Here is a 16,244-nt window from a genome sequence, read left to right on the forward strand (position 1 = left end):
GTTGTCGTAAATTGAAATGTATGCAGTTTTGGGACATATTTTTATGAAACTCTTCAGATCTTGTTTTTTTTTTTTGTTTTTTTACTATGTATTTCTATTGCACGAAGGATTTAAGTCATTGGAGAAACATTGAGTTTTTAAACATTTTTTTTTTTTTTTTTTTTTTTTTACAGTGAAACAGCTTTATTTAGTGTTTTCTCTGGTTTAAATCAGCAGGTCTGTTTGTTCTTGCAATTTATCTCTCATTAAAAACCTCCCGAACGTCCGGATCTTAAGTTATCATAGAAACAAGCTGAGCAAATGTTCCAGCCCCTCTGCCGACGTGCCCAACATTGTCGTAGAAACACTGATTTTTAAGGTAAAACTGTTTTATTCAAAGTTTTTTACAGGTTTTAATCAGAAAATGATTTGACACCCAGTATAAAACCACCTAAAGGAATCTTAACAGACAGAAGCTGACGGCAAAGGTAGCAGTGCTCCATTGCTTCGAATGAGAGAGCCTCTAGTGGTAGAAAAAGATATATTATCTGGCAACCTTTTAGGGCCTGTTCATACGACAATGCTCTCGGGTGAAAATGACAAAATATTTTCTCAGATATTTTTGGCCTTTTGTTTAGATGGCGACGGCGTTTTCGGGCTAAAAAACGCAAAAAAAATGTAAACCACCCTCCAGAGTGGAAACCTTGAAAAACGCTCCACTGTTGCATTTTCATTAAGGAATGGAAACACAAAAGTGTCTCTGATCAGCTCACGCTGGCTCTTGTTGTCTACGCGTTTACGTAACATCCATGTGCAGTCTAGACAAACAACAACAATCATGTCGTACTATTTCCATCAGTCAGTCATTCAAGTTCAAAAAAAAGTATTTTTAAAAAAAATCAAGGTCATGTAAAACCATTAATATGTAGGTCTTTCCAATGTACATAAATAATATATTTTTTAAATGAATTATCTTTATTGAACCATGATCTGTGAGAGGTAAAGAATACCATTTTACTTAATATTGATTGAAATGGTTAGTAATGGAGTAATTAATGAAATATAAACAATGTTTATTGGGATTTTTTTAGTTTCTGACACGTTTGTAGAATTAAACATGCCCCGGGTCAATTGACCCACGAACATTATTGCTGATCCTGAGAAACAAACATAACAGGAGGGTTAAAATGTCCTTCTAGGAGTTCATTTCCATAAATAAAAGGCGACTGTAGGCTATCTCGTGCTTCTAGGAAGAGAAGTAGGAGAGAATAGAAGTGCGCAAGCTCTTAGTGTTGTTGTGCTTCACAGTACCACCTAGCATACATCGAATTTCACAGTCTTTTGCATCACCGTATGAACGCAGATTTCCCCCTAAAGACGCTCGTCTAAACGTGGAATAAAAAGTGAGAACGCAACGCCACTTTTATGTTTTCTGTCCAGATCGTCTCCATCTAAACAGGGCCTTAAAGGCAAAATCCGAACTGTAATCAAATATATTCAACAATAACGGTAATCTAATTGCAGATTCTTTTCAAATGTACTTAGAGCTGATTATAGGCTTATTTTTTGTAATCGGATTATGTAAACTGTTCCTACCCAACCGTGTTTGCAGTAAATCGCTGATGTCACTGCATGGTCTGTGAAACTGGAAATATGACCAGACAGAAAAAAAAGATAATCAACCTTTATTTGAATCTATTATCACTAAAGGTGTAATGTTCTATCATGGTGCTTAAACTCAGTATTAGTCTTTCTGTATCAGTCCACACTTCTTTTTTTAAACCGTTTTACCTAAATTCAACACATGTTGTGAAATTGTTGTAATATTGAGAGAGATTCACAGTTAGAATACCAGATGACAGAGAAAGAGAGTTCATCCTGCAATCCCCCCCCCCCCCCCCCCCAAAAAAAAAATGTAATATCACACAACAGCAAGGTCAAACAAGTTCATAGAGAGTGTGAATCATTAAACAGGAATCTGATTGTGTGGTTTCCCACAAAGCTTTACAGTGCAGCACATTTGTATAGACATTTATTGACACAGTTTCAGCATGGATACAGCACTGCAGCACAACAGGGCATCACCTAATGAGAATGGAGAAGATGGAAACAGGAGCTGCATCCAAAGGAAATAATGAGACAGCTAGGGATTGTTGAGTGACGTCAGTGCACCGCTGTGGTCTGCGTCGTGCCATCATTTCATCATATGCAGCGAAGAAACAGTTGTATACTTATTATTGCATCTTATTCCTGGATGTATTTCATATTTCAACTTTACATCAACTTTTGTGGTAGAAAAACACTATTATCTGGTTCAGAAAGCAGGTTAAGGACAGCATAACATTAGGTAACGCTTTATATTAAGGTCCTTGTAATAACCATTAATTAACAAGTAATAAGGGCCTTGTAAGTCCTTACAAGATGCTTATTAACATTATTGTGTGTTTATAAGCTTATATAAGTGTTAATAATGGCATTACAAACACCCATGACCCACCCATTATGTCTTTGCCAGGCCTTTATTAATCTTATTTTGTTTGCTTATTGATATTAAAATATACTTTATTGCTCATCTATTATAAGTTAACTATGCTTTTTGCAACTACCGCATCTAAAGCGAGAACAATGCCTTATTACTTGTTAATTAATGGTTATTAAGGACCTTATTATAAAGCGTAACCTAACATTATATTTGTTTCAAATCATTCAAATGTCCTCACCAGTGTTTGTTTATTGATTTGTTAGAACAATTATATTTTATGTTTATGATGCAGTGGCGTAGCCATGGGGACAACATTGGAGGGGAGACCAAATAAAAAAAAAACTACAATGTTAATGTATTCTGGCTAGCTAACGTTCTGACAGGAATTTAATAAGTAATTCATAAAATTAATAACAACATAAGAATCAGAATGGACAGTGATATATTGCCAGTGGTGGAATGTAAGTACATTTACTCAAGTACTTACTTAAGTACAATTTTGAGGTACTTGTAGTTTACTTGAGAATTTACATTTTATGTAACTTTATACTTCTACTCCACTACATTTAAGGGCAAATATTGTAGATTGGAGATTTAACATAAAAATACATTTAAAGTGATCTGACTTGTTGTTTAAAAAAAAAAAAAAAAAGCTTCATAACAGTATATTAAGTAGTTAAAATGAGCTCTATCTTGATCAAATAAACACTGATTACATAAATGCATCAGTAATACTAATCCAGTTATACATTTAGAATATATAAAACAATCTGAGTGGGGTTATTCTGCATAACAAGTACTTTTACTTTTGATAATTTAAGTACATTTTGATGCTGATACTTTTGTACTTTTACTTCAGTAAGGTTTGAATGCAGGACTTTTACTTGTAGTGGAGTCATTTCTCAGTGTGGTATTAGTACTTTTACTTAAGTAAAGGATCTGAATACTTCTTCCACCACTGGAAAAAGCCAACATAACAATCATATTCAGTCTAGTTTACACAGAAATCCCAATTGGGACTGGGACCAACTGGGATGATGTCTGAAACATAAATAAACAGTGTAATTCTTTGCAATTGATCTTTTACATATTTGATTTGAAAACTGATTAGAAACCTATTTGTAACGTCAAGGACACTGCATTCATATTTTATATTGTCTGTGATGGGAACATCATTTTCAGGAGAAAGGGCTTTTATATGTACCTGAATTGCTGTTTTTTCCCATGTTATACTTTATTTTATACTCCGTATTACTAAAATAATGAAGCTTTATTTGTCCAGAGCTGTTCTCTGTACGAGCACACTCAGAAGCCTTCAGAAGGTCAGGCTACATTGCTCTCCACCGCTGTCATTCATTATGTGTGCTGCTTTTACTGCCTTTTGAAAATTGTCTCACAACTTGTTATTAAAATGGACATCATCTCTGTGAGAGCACTGGAGGATTTAGGGTAATGAGGGAAATTGGCCGACAGAGTCCCTGAGCTCAACTCATCCTCCATCAGTGCTGCTCGAGATGCCTGGCTCTCTGTGTAATGAGAAATTTAGCAGTGGAGCAAAAAGCAACGTCTCAATCTGCACTTTTCTCTCCACTGTACACATTTGGCCAACATTACTGTTGACACAGGTGGAAGAACATATCTTTTCCCATGTTCCATGTGTCAAAAATATATATGTGCCGCAGTCTACATGCACGGTATAGAGTCCGGGAGGCGTTAAATGCTTTTAACCATGGCATGATGATTAAAGAAAGGCTATTATTCACAGCCTATAGCAGGTGTTGTTGCACAGAGGCATGTTTTTGTCACACATGATGGTTCCCTGTTGGATCCACTGAGCAGCTGGATGTTGATCGTCTTTCTCACTTGTCTCTGTGTGTTGATGATGCCCGATCAGGACTGTGAAAACTTAATCGTATCCTTCACACATCACCTTTAAAAAAGACTTGAAAAAGAATAGAAATAACACATTCTTTTTCAGTACTCTTATGTTGTTGCCAGAACAAAAACTGGGTCAGCAGTATATTTATCAATAGTTTATTTCTACAAATTATTTAAGTCTAAGTTATTGTTCCTGTTTTGAGTAAAGAGGAAACATGATTATTAGTGTATTAGGACACGCAGCAAGACCTAAACAGATCTATGTTTGGTCCTCACAACTTGTACTTTCCATTACTATACATGTGTTAATCAATAACTCACTGTGCAGACGTCCTTGAACCAGTAATTGGTCAATCATTATCCGCATTCTCAACCATTTTAGCTGCATGGTTGAAGTTATACTGCTACCTTCTCAGCCCCGTACCGATCATTAACACGAGTCTGTGCTGATATCAACATTTTGTATCTACCTAATTTTCAGCAGTGTACAAACCACGTTCCCTCAGTAAAACCCTAACCTGTACTGACACATTCAATAACATATAGCTAACATAACTAGCTTTTTTGTTATTCTGTAAAAACAACAAATTCTGCAGTTTGCAGTACAACGGGAAATGAATGACTCGGCTGAGACCAACAGCAATTACAAACACGGCTAGCGTCTTGCATACAGCCCACCTAAAACCACAAATGAATTAACCAGTTAATTGGTGAGCTGTAGAAGATGATGTTACCTTTGGACGAGAAGTGTGCTGGTAAAGACTACTGGTACCAGTTTTGCTAACAATTTCTTTTGCCGTTGGCAGTTCAAGGGTTGCAGGGTGACAGAAACAGGCTTCTTGCCTTTTACCATCTGTTGTGTCCATAGCTAGCTTCCTATCCTAATATTAGCTAATCCACCTACAGAACCAGAACTAGCTAGCTTATGGGTGCTTAGTATTGAAAGGGAGGTAGCATTGAATCTACATGACCAACAAAGAAGAAACTTATTGTCTCATTATGGCACACATTATTACATTCCTTTACCTTTTAGAAATGATTTCATCCCCAAGTAATGGTAACATTCAATCCAAAAGACAGAGACATAAAGCTGCTTGCCATTTGTTATTATCATAGGAGTGAAATATGATATTAGCACATCCCTACTTTAGACAGAGACAGACTCGCTGATTCTCTTCATTCCCTTACAGATTAGGATGGTATCAATCTTTTTATCTCACTCTCAGCAAGAACGCGACTCTGCATGTTTTCCAAAATGTCAAATTATTCCTAACAGCCAGACAGAAGCACAGCAGACACTTGATTCTGCATGAGGGGCTGTTGAATCTGACCTGCTGACCCAGACATTTGGGGCTTCTTCTCATTTATAAAAGCACTGTGGTGCCTAATAACTTCATGCAGAAAAAGGTTAATCATTAAAAGATTTATGGACTTATTTTTTAAACTAAAATGTGATCCAATATTGCTTCAACACATTCTTACCGCACAACATTTCCTGTATTGTGCTAAACTCTGTCTTCAATGCGTGAACAGTTCTAGATGATTAACCTTATGTCAGATGAAATGTTCTTCCTTACCCCAAGCCTTTGTTCTGTGCTTTCCTCATTATCGAACACTCGGCTGGCAACACTAACTACTGTGCTTGTCAAGCACCAGGAGGAATCTAGGTTAACTCAAATCACAGAGATGAAAACCCAGGTTCCCTTTAACAAACCTTACCCTCCTTATTAACGTACCTCCCAATTTACATAAGGATCACTGCTCATTAATCATAATGAAACACAAATATTCCCAACAGTTTCACATCCCTCCAAAGCAATCCATCCTCATTTGTTTTCTCCCACTTATTAAAGATACTATGTGTTCACCAGCAGGAAGTATTTTGCACGGTGACATTTTTTAAATATTTAGCTGATGGTGTCTGCAAAAGCTCCAAGGGTGATTTTTTCACCTTCCCAACCTTTTACCTTTGAAGGTAAAAAAAAAAAGTCAGGGTTGGCTATGAGACTTCAAAATGGTGAGAAAATGCCAAGGGAAAAAAAAGCCAGAAGCATCATTAAGATTTCCTTACTCTGTCCTTGCTGCTAATTACATACAGTAAGAAATCTCAGAGGAGGGTGAGGTGTTGCTTCATGTCAAAAACCTTGGTGGTCGTTTTTCCTCTCTCCCTCTTTGTTGATGATGTGGATAATGAGCCACCTGTCTTACTGGAGTCCTGCAATATTTCACTCAGTATTTCATCTGCCGGAGCACCGGGAAAAAAATACTCTGTGTGAAATAAAAGAACAAAATGAAGAGGCACATTCTTGGCTTAACTTGCACAGTGCACATTTTTATCTTTTTTGCACCCTATTTTTCCAATCTCTAGATCTGTAATGGTTTTCGATAGTATATCATTATATTTTCTAACTGCTTGGTGGAGATTTTCACTGCATGGCAACAGACAAGAGGTAAAAAGAACTTGTGCTTGTGGGACAGAGGATGTTCCATCATCTTTTGCTGACGCATGAATTAGTGTTGTGATACTCAAGATCGGTCTTGGTCTCGAGACCAGTTTCAAGACCACTTTTTGAAGGTCTCTGTCTCGTCTCCGAATCAACTGCATTTTTATTCGGTATTGTCTCTCACTCGGACAAAGCGGACTCTGGATTTTATTTCAAGACTGGTCAAGACCACAACTGTGCATTTTTTTTGTATGATTTTGGATTTACTGTTGGATTTATAATTACTGTGATTTTGCACAAATCGTATTGCTTCAAGTACAACCAATAACATGACTCATATGTAATTTTAAATTGTCACCATTAACCGCTGTCACCCTTCCCGCCTCCTTTCACACGCAGCACACAAAAGTGCATGTGAGTGACAGGAGAAGAGGCCGTGAGAAGATGTCAGCCAACTCGTCTGTAATAAAATTTGGTTACCTGAACCAAAAAAGGTTTTTCGTGCACAACTACAAAAAAAGAAAACACAGCAACTTGTAAATTCTGCAAAGCAACGCTAACAGAAACAGCTGGGACTGGTCTTGGTCTCGCCACGCCTCAACCTTGGTCTTGTCTAGTTCTCGACCCCTCAAAGTCTTGGTCTCAATCATAGACTGTATAAAATAGGTCTCAATACACTGTGGCCTTGGTATTGATTTAGTCTCAGTTTAGGTGGTCTTGACTACAACACTGGCATGAATGCAAAATTTAGTTGCAAGTAAGTCGGCATACTAGGCTAAAATCGAGCGTAACACTTGATATTAGAGCATTGTCAGCTGCTATTTTCAGCCGATATAAAGAGCAAGCGAAAGGACGTATTTTTGTAGGCCAAACCTGACGTTGCAGCGCCATGCGGTCTATTGAGAATTTGCCTATCAGATTTTTGCATTGGATTTTTGATCATGGCAGGAAAAAAAAAATCTGTGGCAAACGCACATTTCTGATGCTTACACATTTTGTTCAACAGGATAATCTTCACAAATAAACACCACTTTTACCATGTTTGAAGCAGCTGATAAAAGTAAAAAGTATTTGTTATGCTATATCGAACTAAACCACGGTCGCATGACTTGAACATCACAGTTGTTGTCCTTCAGACAATCTCTGACAAGCTAACCAGCAGTTTTGACAAGCTAGGGAATCCATAGCCTAATAAAATTGTTTATTGACATAATTTACAATCTACAAGAGTTTGCAAGAGCACTGAAAATCACGACTAGACGATGTGAGGTGGACTAGTGAGAGAGTTCCTGTCCTTGTCCGGCGTGATGACGTTTAATGTCCCTGACAACCACTGTAGTCTCATTTAGCCACTTCTTAGCAACCGCCTTGTTAGCAACAAGTGGGGGTATTTATGAATGTATTTTATGTCGTACAACAAAATGCGAACATCTCTTCAGCTTGTGTTAACCACGGATCTTAATTCAGGCATCTAACTAAAAGCCCATTCAAAATCATCATTGAGTTTGAGAGGTTGGACTCCATGGTGCTAAAATGCTAGCTTACTCCCGGTTTAACAACTCATTCTCGTAGCGCCGTATTGGCCTATCATGTAGATATCAGTATCTATTGGAATTTGGCGTATATGTTGTCCGATAAGCATCCATATGAAAATGTTTTCACAGGACATAATATAGAAAACAAGGCACCAGGTGATTTATAAATGGTGTCATCATCATGTAGTTTATCAAGCAGAGCACTGAACTAATAAAATGTTTCTTCTTCCACCACGTAAAGATGGCTGAAGAGTTACAGTGATGGGCTGTAAGGTGGCCATGTCGTCTACAATGTTATATATTGTATGTACAATGTATAATAATGTAGAACATACTTTGATAAAGTAAATTGTTTAGGAAAACAGCCTTTGCATTATCAAATCAGTGCACAATCCACTTTGAAAAAGTCTACTTTTCAGTCCAGCTCAAAAATACATTTTAATGTATCAGCTGCAATGTTGTTAATCCGTATATTTCCCCCCTCTTAATTCAGTATCAATATCGGCTAAAAAACCAACCCAATATCTGTAATTAGTTTATTAAAAGACTAAAGCCCATACTCCCAAGCAGACATTGTCACAGACAGATGCGGACCATGGCTGACCATATTCAAACTTCAAGACATAATGCATGTAGGCTATAGTGTAAGTTTTTAAGGTTCTAAAAGTTTTATACTTCTACTTGTAAAACAGTTTACCTTCCAAACAGCCTCAGTGATTGTGAAATGTGCACACACATTTCCCTGCCTCCCCTCTATCCTCTGTGTAGCAGTGAGGATGGTGGAAGGAAAGCAGTGGCCCCTGCTATGCAAAATGCAAATGTGAACTTTGCAGAGAGACCAACTTTGATGCCCAGGTCTCCTTGGTTTGCTGAGAAAGAACAAAAGGACCAGTGGATGTGCCTCCATGTCTGACGAGGTGCCTATTTGTGGTTTCAGTGGGTGGATAACAAGAGTGCCTTGGCGACTGTACCTGCAGATAACACAAAGGTGTTAATGCTAACTCCGTGGGTCGGTGCATAACACTTTCAATACAGTGGTGCATGCATGACTTCTCTGACTTTCTCTTAAACAGAAATGTGGATTTCTTTGAGCCCTCCAATGCAAAGTCGGGGGTGGGACAGTGTTTGCTGTTTCGCCTCGCAGTTCTGGGCCTTCTGTGTGGAGTTTACATGTCTGTGTTAGCGTGGTGTGCCCTTGGATCTCCACAGTCCACAGACATGCAGGTGTTAGGTTAATTGTTGAATCGCCTGTGGGTGTGAGTGTGTGTGTGTGTGTGTGTGTGTGTGTGTGTGTGAAAGGCTCCCTGTCTCTGTGTGTTAGCCCTGTGATGGACTGGTGACCTGAGTAGGTTGTACCCCACCTCTTACCCAATGTCAGCCGGGATCAGCTCCAGTGTAAAGGATAATGTATGGATGGATAGAAGCCAAAGTAGTGAGTAGTGGAGATTAGGTCTGGACACCTTCAGTGGATTTCTCTGTAGAGGAGGTGTGGTTTACGATCCTCCAGAGCCGTTTATTGGGCGCTTAGAATGTCTATCAAAGCGTCTGTAGGTAGCTCTTAGCCAATCAGATCAGTTATACCAGATGACGTAGTAGAGCAACAGAAATGAATGTTTGTTGTGTGTGTGTCTATGAGAGAGTGTTGCTGCTGCTTTGCTTCTCCAGTTCCTGCTTTCTGCAAGATTATTTATTTTCACGCTTTATTCCCCCTCATGTCATTCTGCCACACACATCCACTGATTTTATGGGCAACAAACAAGCTGCTGCGGGTCTCTCGGCGGCTCCGCTGTCCCCCGATTCGGAGCGAGATCACCGGCGGACAGCGGAGCCGCCGAGAGACCTTTCGCCTTTCAACTTTCGCTCTAAACTATTTAAAACACCGTCTACAGCTAAAGAGAGTTTCGCGTCTGCAGCAGCCATGTTGGATCCGGAAAGCTTCCGTCTGCCGAGTAGTACGCGTCATCGTCTTGCCGTCCCTCCCCGCTCTGTGATTGGATCCCTAAAACAGGGCTAAGAAATCCCTCTAGTTTCCAGACTGCCTGGAAGTTCGAAATTAAATTTGAGCGCGCAAGGCAGTCTGGGTATACCCAGGCTAGTAAATAATGGCCCTATTTAGAAGAAAACAGAAGATAAAGAATTGTTTGATTTTGGGCGGAGCTTCCTTTGATTGACAGGTCACTAACAAGGCGAACCGTCATCACGAGAGAAGAAAAGCAATACGTATCCATGGCAACATGTCAATAAAGTTCAAAAAAGAAAATAAGGACTTTTACTGGTTTGGTCTCATTACACTGTTAAAAAAAAAATCAGTTTAATTTACGGTAAAATACCGGCAGCTGTGGTTGCCAGAACTTCACCGTAAAAAATACAGTGAGCGTATGTAAATGTAAATATTGTAAATAAAAACTGTAATTTATACTGAATAATCCCATTACTTTTAGGATAATTGTTTCATCGTGGTATTTCTTCATTAACTTTGCATGAAAATTTTATATTTTTACAGCAAAACTGTGTGTTTTCTACAGTTTATGGCGGTAGAATTTAAAGTTTTATACTATTCTTTGTTTTACAGTAATTAAAAGTATCACTACGGTGATGTACAATGTTTAATTTTACAACCTATTTCTGATGCAATTTGACAGTGTTTTACTGTAATTTCTACAAACATTTTTTACAGTGTAACTACCCTTTGCTGGTCTCAAACACATTAAGAAGGCAAGAAATTCCACAAGTTAACTTTTGACAAGCTGCACCTGTTAACTGAAACCATTCCAGGTGAGCACCTCTTGAAGATGATTGAGAGAATAACAGAAGTGTGCAAAGCTGTATTTATTACATAATCCCATATGTTCTCTCATAGTTTTGATGTTTTCAGTATTAATCTACAATTTTGAAAATAATAAAAGTCAAGAAAAAACATAGAATGAGAAGGTGTGTCTAAACTTCAGTGTATATACAGCATGCTTTATGAAATACATAAATTAAAAGTTAATTCATTAAAAAATGTATTAACAATCTCAGTAGATAATGTGGAGAAAACGGACAAATGTATTTAGTCACCATCTCCCCAATTTACCTCATTGAATCACATCACTGTGCGTGTTTTTGTATTTTTTTGTATTTGTATATTGACTGATTTATATTGATGAGTATATTCAGGTTGTATAAGGCTCTGTCTCCACTGTGTTAAAGTGTCCATGTGTTTTAGTCTTTTTGGTGATTTAATGTCTCTTTTGCCCATTTTGTGTGTGTGTGTGTGGGGGGGGGGGGGGGGGGGGGGGGGGGGGGTTGGTAATTTTGTGTCTTTTTTTGCTCATTTTTTGTCTTTTTCTGGTCATTTTGTGTCTTTTTTTTGCCCATTTTGTGTGTGTTTTTTAGTCATTTTGTCTTTTTTTGGTCATTTTGTGGTCAATGTGTGTCTTTTTGGTTATTTTGTGTCTTTTTCTGGTCATTTTTTGTCATTTTGTGGTCAATTTGAGTCCTTTTTTGCTTAATTTTATGTAATTTTTTGGTCAATTTGATTCTTTTTTTGGGTAATTTTGTGTCTTTTCTGACAAATCCCAAATTAGCAAGTTATTACTTTACAAGGAGTCTCTGGCTTGAAGCTGACTGTTACAAAAAAATATATAAATGCACAGACAGAGAGATGTTTTAGTTGTTGTCTGCTTCATTATTTGTCCAAAATTCGTCGTATCAACTGAGTTTGTCTGATCTGAACTGTGAGATTGTGTTCAGTGAGGGGGGATCACTGACAACATGCATGTTAAATTTGGGGTCGCGACTCAAAAAGGTTGAGAACTACTGGTATAAGGTTTACAATGTCAGTAATAGCTCCGAATGTTACAATAATTATAAAATAATAATTTATAATAATTAAATTACAACTAATGGTCAAACAAATCACTGAAAAACAAATACAAGCACAAATAAAAGCATCAATGGTTGCCATGGAGACAGAACGTTGGCCGGTCCAGGTGGGTATAAAAGGGCCGCAGCTCGGTCTCATCTCCCCTTTGCATCGAGACTTTGACGCAAGTTGACTTTTTGCAAAAAACAACCTTTGACAAACAAACTATCGCAGTTTAAACCCGCTCAGATAATCTGATCTTGTGGTAAAGCTAAACTCCTGCACCAGTGAACCGTGACCATGGTCCTCAGCCGCCCCGCGAGCCCGCACCTGCCTCTCCCTGCAGGTAAGACAAACTTAAACTTTCCTTTAATGATGGACAGGTCACACCAGCCATCAGGCCTTTTTGGAAAATCACAAATTTAAAGAGGTGCTAGACTTTCACTCGACGATTTCTCCGTGAATATTAATGTTTTTTTTGGCAAATAATGTCTCAAATTTCCCGGTAGGGATGTGGAATTCATATTTAATGAGTGATGTGGTTTGAAAACACTGTTGTTTTGGTATGAGGGCACCAAATCTACCAAATTTGATATTGAAAATATTGAAACAAAATTGCGACCAAACCAAGTTTAGGTGAATACACTATATTTGTTGCTATATGAATATATGTTGCCCATGGAGACCATGGAATTATTATGAGGATGACGTCAGAACGTCAACGTCTGCGTCAGAACGTGCAGCTGTGTTCTTCTGTCTGGAATCTGGATGAAACCCTGAGTTCATTTGTTTTAATGTTGAAGCTTTAACTTATTAATGTGGAAGCTTTTACTTTAAACTTTATTATATTAAATTCACTTGTTAGATATTCCTCAAAATACACCAACAGATTTTTTTTTGTGTATTTATTTTTATTGTTTTCATAACAGAAAAAAATATACAAATGATGTATACAAATTAGAGATAATTGGTGGAGCTACACAGAACAATACATTGTTTTTTTTGACAGAGTTTTTGACATTAGACAAACAAAACAAGGGTATAACATAAATGGCACAGCAACAGAATAACACTAATTCAGTTTTTAGACATTAAATCAAGAAAAGGTTGGCATATTTTTAAAAAGATATCCTCTTTAGTAGATATGATGTACCTGATTTTCTCCAAGTGTAATACATTTCGTGTGATATTTAATCTGTTCATGCACTAAAGATGCTTTTATCATGATCAATCTTTTTGCACATCCTGCACCAAAATGTGCAGCTCCCTCATTCTAAAACTGTAAAAATTTACATATTTCTTTTAGTATTTTTATAGTATCCTTTTTTTCACAAACAAAACAAGGGTATAACATAAATGGCACAGCAATAGAATAACACTAATTCAGTTTTTAGACATTAAATCAAGAAAAGGTTGCTATATTTTAAAAAAGATATCCTCTTTAGTAGATATGATGAACCTGATTTTCTCCAAGTGTAATACATTTCCCAAATAAGAAGTGGAGGGAGCCGTCCGTAAAAGCGCCTCCAAAACTTATGAAGCATTTTTCACGCGCAACTTATTAATGATGATTATTATTAGTAGTAGTCGTAGCAGTGGTGGAATGTAACTAAGTACATTTACTCAAGTTCTAAGTACAATTTTGAGGTACAGAGTACTTTACTTTTGATACTTTAAGTACATTTTGATGCTGATACTTTTTTACTTTTCCTGAAATAAGTTTTGAATGCAGAACTTTGACCTGTAGTGGAGTAATTTCACAGTGCTGTATTAGTACTTTTACTTAAGTAAATTATCTGAATAGTAGTAATAGTAGTTTATTATTATGGTTTTTTATAGTTATCTGTTCATCAACTCTGAAGAAAACGTCAAAAACAGCTTTTATATTTACAATCATGTTTAATCTCCAAACACAATATTTTGAATAGCCACAATATGAGTAAAAGTCTTTCACCACATATCTGAATAAATGTGTGATATCAAGTCAAAATTATATATTTTTTAAGATGAACACATTATCAGCTAGGTTAACCCATAAGAACCCAGATCCAGTTATCCATAAAGGAAAGTTATGGGGGATATATCACAGACCAAGTGAACCACGCAGAACATATTTATGATGTGGTTTTTTTTGTCATTCTGTGTCTTTTTTTTAGTAATTTTGTGGGTTTTTTTGTGTCTTTTTTAAGTAATTTAGTGTTTTTTCTGTCATTTTGTGTCTTTTTTGGTCATTTTGTGTCTCTTTTTTAGTAATTTTGTGTCTTTTTTGTGTCTTTTTTAAGTAATTTAGTTTTTTTCTGTCATTTTGTGTCCTTTTTTTAGTAATTTTGTGTCTTTTTTGGTCATTTTGTGTCTTTTTAAGTCATTTTGTCTGTCTTTTTGTGTCTTTTTTAAGAAATTTAGATTTTTTTTGGTCATTTTGATACTGCCTCCAGCGGCCCCCATGTCATTTGAGTTTGAGACCCCTGTTCTAGAATATTTAAAGTGTTTGTTACATGAGTGTCACCGTGGGTTCTTATGGGTTAAGAAGAATAAATGATGATCATCTTTGTTTCAGATTAATGCAGCATAAATTGATTCTCATGTTCTCATCTGCTCAAAATAAAAATATTTGATATTGTGACGAGTCGTAGTTATGCTGCAGTTGTTGTCATTTTTTTTTTATCTTTAACCTTGTTTGTTGCTAATTTAATGCAAACTATTTCATGTCAAGAGAAATCATTATGATGTAAACTCACATTCTCAGTTCCTTTTTTTCCTGCAGGAGACGGCTTCAACCAGGTGTTGGACGGTGATGATGCAGGTAAGTATCTCCCAGATCCCATCTCTTCTGAGGAGGAAGGTAAGTATGAGGGTTTTCCTCAGGGTCGCTTCGAGTCGGACGAAGAGGAGGAAGGTGAGTATGGGGCTTTTCCTCAGGGTTGCTATGAGTCCTACGAAGAGGAGGACGGTGAGTATGGTGGTTTTCCTCAGGGTCGCTTCGAGTCGGACGAAGAGGAGGACGGTGAGTATGGTGGTTTTCCTCAGGGTCGCTACGAGTCCTACGAAGAGGAGGAAGGTGAGTATGGGGCTTTTCCTCAGGGTTGCTACGAGTCCTACGAAGAGGAGGAAGGTGAGTATGGGGGTTTTCCTCAGGGTCGTTTCGAGTCGGACGAAGAGGAGGAAGGTGAGTATGGGGCTTTTCCTCAGGGTCGTTCTTTCCAGCCCTCTGCTCCCTCCACCCCCGGCCTCGGCTCCTCCACCAAGAGACGCAGGGAAGACAGCGATGGAGACCAGGTAGGTACGAAGAGGCAGAGGATCCACCTGGAAGAGGACTACAGGAACTCTGCTCCCTCCACCTCTACAGGCCTGGGCGCCCCCACCACCGGGACATTCTGGCGTCCTTTCCATTACGAGTGGGACAGCGACTCCGATGAGGACAGCTGGTAATGTATACTGCAGGATTGGAAAGCCTTAGCGTCTTGCGGGGCAGAAGAATCCTCAGGAAGCCTTAGCGTCTTGCGGGGCAGAAGAATCCTCAGGAAGCCTTAGCGTCTTGCGGGGCTCACTCAGCCCTCGGTAGCGTCTTGCACCAGGGCCCACTTGTACATAATCTGAATCTTGAGGGCTAAAAGGCCCAGGTGAACCCTCCACAGACATCTGACATTGTTGTGGATTCATTAGGTAGCGTTTCGCACCTAGTTATTTCTTTTTACAGGGTTTTTATTACAGGTTATATATTTGGACAATGTGGGGTTGAGTTTCTTGCACTTGTTCTTTGATTTTTCAGGCACGTATACCTGAGGTAAGTTGACAATTAATGACAGCATCAACACATTTTAATTTCACTTATTTAATACTTGAGGATACTTGATTATTCGTCTTACTCACTTTGTTGTTGTTTTGTTTTTCAGGTATAGGTGGCCACACCAAACAAATGTAAGTCAAGACTTAATGAGAACATGAACTCCTCAAAGTCTGAGGAGTTCATGTTCTCATTAAATAATCTCACTTCCCAGTGATTCAAAGACTGATGATTTTACTCACTCTTGCCCTGTTGTGTTGTAACTAACAGACGTGAAGTAACTGGTGGCTAACTC

The sequence above is a fragment of the Centropristis striata genome, chromosome 10 (genome assembly GCF_030273125.1).
Source record: "Centropristis striata isolate RG_2023a ecotype Rhode Island chromosome 10, C.striata_1.0, whole genome shotgun sequence".
NCBI classification, from domain to species: domain Eukaryota; kingdom Metazoa; phylum Chordata; class Actinopteri; order Perciformes; family Serranidae; genus Centropristis; species Centropristis striata.